The sequence below is a fragment of the Rattus norvegicus genome, chromosome 7 (assembly GCF_021556685.1).
Source record: "Rattus norvegicus strain SHRSP/BbbUtx chromosome 7, alternate assembly SHRSP_T2T, whole genome shotgun sequence".
Lineage (NCBI taxonomy): Eukaryota > Metazoa > Chordata > Mammalia > Rodentia > Muridae > Rattus > Rattus norvegicus.
The window spans coordinates 71563652-71572174 of NC_141540.1; positions in this window are offsets into that span (position 1 = coordinate 71563652).

The following is an 8523-nucleotide window of genomic DNA, read 5'->3' on the forward strand; positions in this document are numbered from 1 at the left end:
CTCAATTTATTATCCTTCTGCTTCAGAGTTCCAGGTACTACGAGGTAGATATATGCTACCACAGCCAGCAAGTGAAGGGTGTTTTCCTTGTCACTTGGTTTAATGTATCCTTCTTAATATGACACCCCACTAGTGACCTTTCTGTCACATGACAAATCGCCTGATATAGTTTGGGTTTAAAGCTGAGGGGCCTTGTAGAACACACGAGAACAGTGGACACCCCGCTTGTTGGCCTTGTCAAGTCTGTCCTAGCATTTGCTTCTGTGCATTGGGTTTTGTGTTCACAAGTTTTCCTCTTTCTCTTTTTATGTCGCTTACCCTTTTTTAAAAAAAAGAGATTTAGCGATCATTTTGTGAAGTCACTGCACTTTGGGGTTCGAATCAGCTTTCAGAGCCGGAGAGATGGTTCAGTGGTTGAGAGCACTTATTCCTCTTCCAGGAGACCCAGGTTCAAGTCCCAGCACCCATATGGCGGCTCACAACTGTCTGTGACTACAGTTCCAAAGGATCTGATGCTTCCCTTCCAGCTTCCAAAGGTGCTATACACACCCATGCAGGCAAAACTCCCTTACATATAAAATAAATAGAATTTAAGTCAGGTTTTTTTCATATTAGCAACTGAAGGTGGAGCACACGCCGTGTTCAGTCACAGACCTGATGCCAGCTTGACTTGCGTCCTGTCGGTCGGGCTCTACCACTGAATGCGTATGGGCTCCCACACGCCTTAGACCTGACTGGAGGTTGCTTCTTTCCCCTGATCTTTCCACAACCACAGAGCCTGCTTTGGTGCTCAGTTTCATGCAGTGAGCCCAGCTTCACTACCTGTGTGTCTGGGGGCAGTTTTGGCCCTCAATCTCTGTGCTGGCTTTATTACTTTAAGCTTTACAGAAACCAAACTTTAGCCTCTATTACTGCTCTCTCTCTGCTCTCTCTCTCTCTCTCTCTCTCTCTCTCTCTCTCTCTCTCTCTGTGTGTGTGTGTGTGTGTGTGTGTGTGTGTGTTTGCATGTGTGTGGTTGTTTTTGATGGCTAAAGACTGGCCTATAAGATACGTTCATCTCATTTTTTTTTTTTTGGTAAAATTTAAAATCTCATTTATGTGCAAGTCCATGTGTGTGTGTGTGTGTGTGTGTGTGTGTGTGTGTGTGTGTGTGTGTCACAGTGCATGAGTTGGGGCCTGAGGATAACCTGTAGGAGTTACTTCACTTCTTCTACCCCATTAGGCCTGGGATTGACTTGGCAGCAGGTACATTTTCCGGTGGAACCACCTCACCAGTCATGGCCTGTCTCATTTCTCATTTGTGTGTGTGTGTGTGTGTGTGTGTGTGTGTGTGTGTGTGTGTATGTGTGTGTGTGTGATTGTGTCTCATGAAAACACACACACATATACATGTGTGCACACCTATATATGTACACATTTGCATCGTTTGGTTTCAATTTAAAGTGAGAAACCACAGTGCCGTGTGGACCGAGCTGGAGCTCCTACTTGGAAGCACGGAGTAAGTACCAGCCGGAGAAGAGACCAGAGCTGTAGACTTTGCAGCATGGGGGGTTATAGTACCCCAACCGTGGCACAGAAGGCAATAAGGTTGACGAAGGGATATATTTATTCCTTGTTTATTTTGTATGGCATGAGGGATTTATTAAAACAGTAAGTGGAAATGTCCGGAGGCTGTTAGAAAAAGGACAAAATCTAGAAGAACAGAGTAGCCTTTTTTCCCCCAATATTTTCTTATTCACTTTACATCCCAATCACACCCCCCCTTCTCTCCTCCCAGTCCCACCCTTGCAAATCCCACCCCCATCGCCTGAGGAGAAGGGGAAGACCCCCTTGGGATTCACCCTACCCTGGGACATTCAATTCCAGCAAGACTAGGCACTTCCTCCTCTAGTGAGACTCAACTATGCTGTCCAAGTAAAGGGGAAGGGAATCCAATGGCAGGAACAGAGACTGAGACAGCCCCTGCTCCACTTGTTAGGGGACCCACATGAAGACCAAGCTGCACATTTGCTACGAATGTGTAGGGAGCCTAAGTCTAGCACCTGCCTGCTCCCTGGTTAGTGGTCCAGGCTCTGTGAGCCCTCATGGTCCCAGGTTAGTTGACTCCGTGGGCCTTCCTGTGGTATCCTTGACCCCTGTGACTCGCTCAATTCTGTCCTCCATTCTTCCCAAGACCCCCTGGGCTCAGACTGATGTTTGACTGTAGGTCTCTGCATCTTCCTCCCTCCACTGCTGGGTGAAGCCGGAGACAGTTATGTTAGGTTTCTGTCTGCAAGCATAACAGTATTCTAGCGTCAGGTGTTGGCTCTCTTATATGGGATAGGTCTCAAGTGTGGGCAGCCATTGGTTGGCTGTCCCCTCCGTCTCTGGTTCATCTTTGTCTCGGCATGTCTTCAAGGCAAGAAAAACTTTGGGTTAAAGGTTTTGTGGGTGGATTGATGTCCCCTTCTGAAGTCCCACCTGGCTATAGGAAGTGGCCTCGTCAGTCTCCATATTTCCAGCTGCTAGCAATCTCAGCTAGGGTCACTGCCATAGACACCTTGTAGCTTCTGCCATCCCAGGTCCCCAGAGATGGTCCCCCACCGATTTCTAGTCTCACTCCCAGTCCTCTCCCACCCCTTGCCCTCCACACCTGATCTTCATCCTCATAACCCTCATTACCCACTTTTTGGAAGTTTGTAGATTGTAGTGTGGTTATCTTACACTTTATGGCTAATGCCCACTTATAGGTGGGTACCTACTATGTGTATCTTTCTGGCTCTCGGTTACCTCACTCAGGATGATATTCTCAACTTTCACCCATTTGCCAAGCAGAATAACCCTAAGGAAGAGGGTAGAAAACCACTCGATCAGGGGTTCACGACCTGTGCAACATGACCCCTTTGGGAGTCACCTATCAGATATCATAACAGTGCCAAAATTACAGTTGTGAAGTAGCGATGAAATAATTTTATGGTTGGGGGTCACCCCAGCATGAGGAACTCTATTAAAAGGTTACAGCATTTTGGAAGGTTGGGAACCACTGCACTCTGTGGAAAATGGGTCTGCTTTGAGAGGTTATGTATTTACAGAGATACAGGTAAGAGAACGCAGGGGCAGTAGACACAGATGAGGTGGAGTGATCCAAAAAACTTTCTTTCTCATCAGGGTGAAAGGAAACTTATGATTTAAAATGTATTAAGTTGCATAATCTTCATCTGAAGTCCACCGAGTGCTTTTTTAATGTGTACTGTACCACCTGCAGAAATGTAATGACCAAATAAATAAAACTTAACCTCCATCACTCAACATATTGTGAAGTAAAGAAATTGAGCCGAATGAATGTTATATAGTGTGCTACAAAGTAACAACTGCTATGATACCAGCGCTAGGGAATGCAGTTCTACAGAAAATGACTGGAAAGATTAACTGATTTTATCTATGTCCTAGGAAAGGCATTCATGTCAGGAACCCCACTCAATACATACACAGTGTTGTAGGAGCAGGCAGCTGGTGGCCAAGGCAGCAAGAAGAAGTATAAGCACAGGAATCCATGACAGGGCATTAAGGAGAGGTAGTGGTGGTGGATTGAATATGTGTGGCCCCTGGGAAGTGGCACCACTAGGAGGTGTGGCCTTGTGGGAGGAAGTGTGTCGCTGTGTAGGTGGGCTTTGAGGGCTCCTAGTGCTGAAGCTCTGCTCAGTGCAGAAAAAGACCCTCCTTCTGTTTGCCTTTGGAACAAGATGTAGAACTCTTGGCTCCTCCAGCACCATGTCTGCCTGGACGCTACCATGCTTCCCACCATGATGCTAATGGACTGAACCTCTGAAACTGTAAGCCAGCCCCCATTAAATGTTTACCTTTATATGAATTTCCTTGGTCATGGTGTCTCTTCACAGCAATGAAACCCTAACTAAGACAGTGATCTAGTCTTTTCTCAGTGGAACGTGAATATACCTGAAGTGCTTTTGTCAAAGAGAAGACATGTATTACTAGCCACTTGCTTAATTCTGGGGAATGAGCCAGGCCCTGTGTATATTAAGTTTGTATTTAACCATGTTAACTCTATGGCTGTCTTAATAACAGAGTAAAATGGACAGCATTGGAAGTAAGCTATTGCTTATAATGATAGAAAGATGTGTAACTTCAGGCAGGGGACAAGGTAGAACACTGAGGTTTATTATAGAGAATGTCAACTCAGCTTCGGACCAACTCAGGAATTGAGTGATACTCAAGTGAAAATTTCAGGTTGGCAGTCAGGTATATGAATCCGGGATGAATCTATGAGCTCAGAAATTATTAACATAAAGATATCATGGAAAGACTTTGGATCAACTTATTTACTAAGGGAGAAAGGAGAGAGAGAGAGAGAGAGAGAGAGAGAGAGAGAGAGAGAGAGGGAGAGAGAGAGAGAGAGAGGTGCAAGCCTGGGCTCTGGGGCACACTAACAACACATCTGAACAGTGAAAAGTCTGTCTTAGCTGAGTGGGAAGGAGCTGGTAGGTAGGCAGGAGAGAAGCCTAGGTGAACTCAGAATACCAACTAAAAAAATGTGTCAAGGAGTGTGGACTCACCACTGCCCACCTGCAACCTTCTAAGAAGTCAAGAAAAATGGAGCCCAAAAATCTGTAAACCAGTTAGTCATAGGGTAATCGAAAATGCCTATGAGAGTAACTTGGCTGTAGTCATGGTGGAAATTGAACTCAGGGCCTCTGTAAGAGCAGGCAGTGCTCTTAACCACTGAACTACCTCACCAGCCCCAAAATGTTCATTTTTAACATTCTGGGGGTACATCTTATTTTGCTATGCTGTTGTACTGGCTGTTTTTGTGTGTCAACTTGACACATTACAGAGCCATCAGAAAGGAAGGAGCCTCAGTTAAGAAAATGCTTCCACGAGATCCAGCTGTAAGGCATTTTCTCAATCAGTGATCCATGGGAGAGGGCCCAGACCATTGTGGGTGATGCCATCCCTGGGCTGGTAGTTCTGGGTTCTATAAGAAAGCAAGGTGAGCAAGTCACGAGGAGCAAGCCATTAAACAGCATCCCTCCATGGCCTCTGCATCAGCTCCGGCCTCCAGGTTTCCTGCCCTGCTTGAGTCCCTGTCCTGACTTCCTTCAGTGGACGACAACATGGAATAAACCCTTTCCTCACCGACTTGCTCTTTCAGTTGTGATGATTCGTTACAATGGAAAACCTAAGACGAATTGGAACCAGCATGGTGAGGTTATTGCTGTGACAGACCTGACTGTGTTTGAGGGAGGATTGTAAAAGAACTTTGGAACTTGGGGCTTAAAGAACCATTGAGTGTTGAGACCTCAGTGGGATGGATGTTCTGCAGGAGCTTGGAAGATGAGAGTGTTGAGAGCATTGCCAAAGATGGAGGCTTGGTTTGTGACATTTCAGAGGGCAGATTGAGGACTCTATCTGGTCTCTTTGCTATTTTAAGTCTATCGTTCTGGTCATCTGGGTTGAACAATCAGTTCTGATTAACAAGAGACCAGCACCATTGAAGAGAAACGTTTGAGTTAGTGAGACAATGGATGCTGGTCAGCTGGAGCTATGAAATTAGCAGTGATTAAGAAGAAACTGGCATCACTGAGGTAAAATCTTCTGAGAAGTGTTTCCTGAGTGCACAAAGAAGCTGTGTTCCACGGGTGGCTAAGGTTGTACCTTTTGCTGGTAGCCAGTCTTGCTAATGTGAAATAATCATCTAGATGGTATTGGATTTGAAGACAGGAAGGGGTCATGGAGAACAGCTGAGGCTTGGCAGTGTGAGAGCTCAGCAGAGGCCGTAGGTGAAGGTGCAGCCTCAGTAGCAGTTGAAGACCCAGGACTAAAGGAGTTTTGGCACAGAAGTTGAAGCTTGACAATCTGAAGATAGCATGTGAGAGCTAATGGTGAAAGTGCAGCCCAGTTACAGCAGAAGACCCAGCATTTTTGAAATGCCAGTACCATGGAGTGATCACCCAAAAGAGCAGCAGCAGTGGAGTGGAATCAGCTACAGCCTAGAAGACAAGCTCTGTGCTGCAGAGGACAGAGCTGGAGACGTGACCCAAGCACTTTAGAGGAGCCCAAAAGACCATGAGTTGATTCCAGACATTGCAAACTGAATTATACTGTTGAAGTTTAGTTTTGCTTGGTTCAAGACTGTGGCTGTGCCCTGATTTCTTTCTCTTGAAGAAGGTATTTAATTTTGATTTGTATGAGTACCCACAGCTGAAAGACCTTGAACTTTTAAAAGAGATTTAAGATTTTTGGAGAGACTGGCTACTTAAAAGATATTGAAATTTTAATATGTTTGAATTTGTAAAGACTGTGGAACTTTTAAAGTTATTTATATTTTTAATCCGAGATCTTGAGGATGAATAGAAAGGAAGGCTTGGGGCTTCTCAGCGGTGTGTTTGTGTGTTAAGTAACAATGGATCCGTTGCACTGGCTGATTTTGTGTCAGCTTAACACAAGCTAGAGTCATCAGAGGGGAAGGAGTCTCAGTTGAGAAAATGCCTCTGAGATTCAGATGTAAGGCATTTTCTCAATCAGTGATCAATTGGGGAGGGCCCAGCTCATTGTGGGTGGTGCCATCCCTGGGCTTGTTGTTCTATAAAAAAGAAGGCTAAGCAAGCCATGGGGAGCAAGTCAGTAAGCAGCATCCTTCATGGCCTCTGCTTTATTTAGTCTTGCCTCTAGATTTCTATCCTGTTGAAATTCCTGTCCTGACTGCTTTTTGGTGATGAACAACAATGTAGAAGTGTAAACAGAAGAAATCCTTTTCTTCCCAAGTCGTTTTTTTGTTTGTTTGGTTTTTTTTTTTTTTTTTGGTTTTTTTTGTTTTTTTTGTTTGTTTGTTTGTTTGTTTTTTTGGTATGGTGTTTCGCCTCAGCAATAGAAGCCTTACCTAAGAAAGCTGTATTAATCAGAGTCCTATAGCCATGAGAAAAATACCTGAAAAAAAAAAAAGGAAACTCAAGTGAAAAAGAGGAAAGCAAGTTAAAAAGATCACTTATCTATTTTGTCTGTGTTTGGGGTTAGTACCTCATGGTGTTTAGTACCTTGTGGATGAATGCTATTGGCCTCAGGTGGTTAGTAACAAAGAAAAGGGAAGCTATTGAAGCCAGAACCTCCAAGGGCACACCCTAGTGCTTTAACTTCTATTCATTAAGCTCCATTGCTTTAAGATCCACAATCTCCTGCTTGTGCCAAAACCTGGAAACTAATCCCTTAACACATGGTTCCTTAAGGGACAGTTAAGATCTAATATCCAGCATGGGCACATTAATAAGCACACATCTCTCTTAGTTCACTTCAGGAATCCTATCTCAGACTTCCATGAGAACTCCCAAACTCCAAAATATTGTTTCCAATTACTGATATTTTTTTTCTAACAGAAGTTACATTGTAGCCAAGTCTGTAGGACCGATGATCCCAGCACACAGTGCCGCATAGTAGCCAGGTACATAGTAACAAGCAACTAGAGCATAGTGGATACTCTGTGGCCAACTCCATGCAGTTGCTCCTGGTGGGGGCTGTCTTCTAGGCAGAGGTTCGTAAACCCTTGTACTTCTTTTCATCCTTCAGTTTGCTAATACATACTCTAGCTCTTGAAAGGTCTACCCTCCCTTCAGCCCAACACGTCCTTCAGAAGCTGCAGGATGGTTGGGTAAAATTACTGCACATGTATGTGTCAACAGAGGCCAGGCCTACAACCCGAGATGCCAACAGGTACAACCACGTTGCCAACACACTCTGGATGCTCTACTGCTAGCTTGGGAACCCGTACATATATAAATCTGTGCCAGAGCCCCAAGCTGTAGTGAATGAAGGTCTTGTGTTCTTCCCTTTGCTGAATTCCCTAGTTCCCTCAACTTGGAGCTCACCTCAGACCAGGTGTTCCTGAATAAGTAATATGGATTTATATTTCTAATCCAGCAGAAGTTGGGTCTACATATAAAAACAAGCTTTTAAATCCAATGACCATTTAAAAAAAAATGAAAGCGGTAGAAGAGAAATGTCAAAGGGGTTTCATTACCCAGGGCTCCCACTCCAGAGAAAATGAAGGCCCTCTTTTAGAGCCAGGTGATCTTTAGAATTCAGCAATAATGGCAAGGAGCGGATGAGTTCACTTTTAAGAAAATAATGGAAGTTTATGGGAGCTTTGTAAGCATGTATATGATCTTAAACATGCCACATAAAAATAAAACAGGAAAGAGAAAAAGAGAGGAGGGGGAGAGAGAGAGAGAGAGAGAGAGAGAGAGAGAGAGAGAGAGAAGGAATCAATGTCTGTGTAATCCTGCAAGGTCTCAGGGAGACTCGGGAAGTTAGACCTGGGCCCAGCCTCCCCTCCCCTCCCCCACCTTGTTCTACAGATCCTAATATAAATCAATTAGGGGCTGACATAATTGGCTGCCTGACAAATGCTCCATGATAATGCAGCTCCAGAGAACATGGGATTTCTGAGGTAGGGGTTGTAAGGCTTTCACTGTAGCAGTAAATTCCATGCTGTGTCAGTGCAGGTGGATAGCTAAGTTGTGAATCCATTGTTTC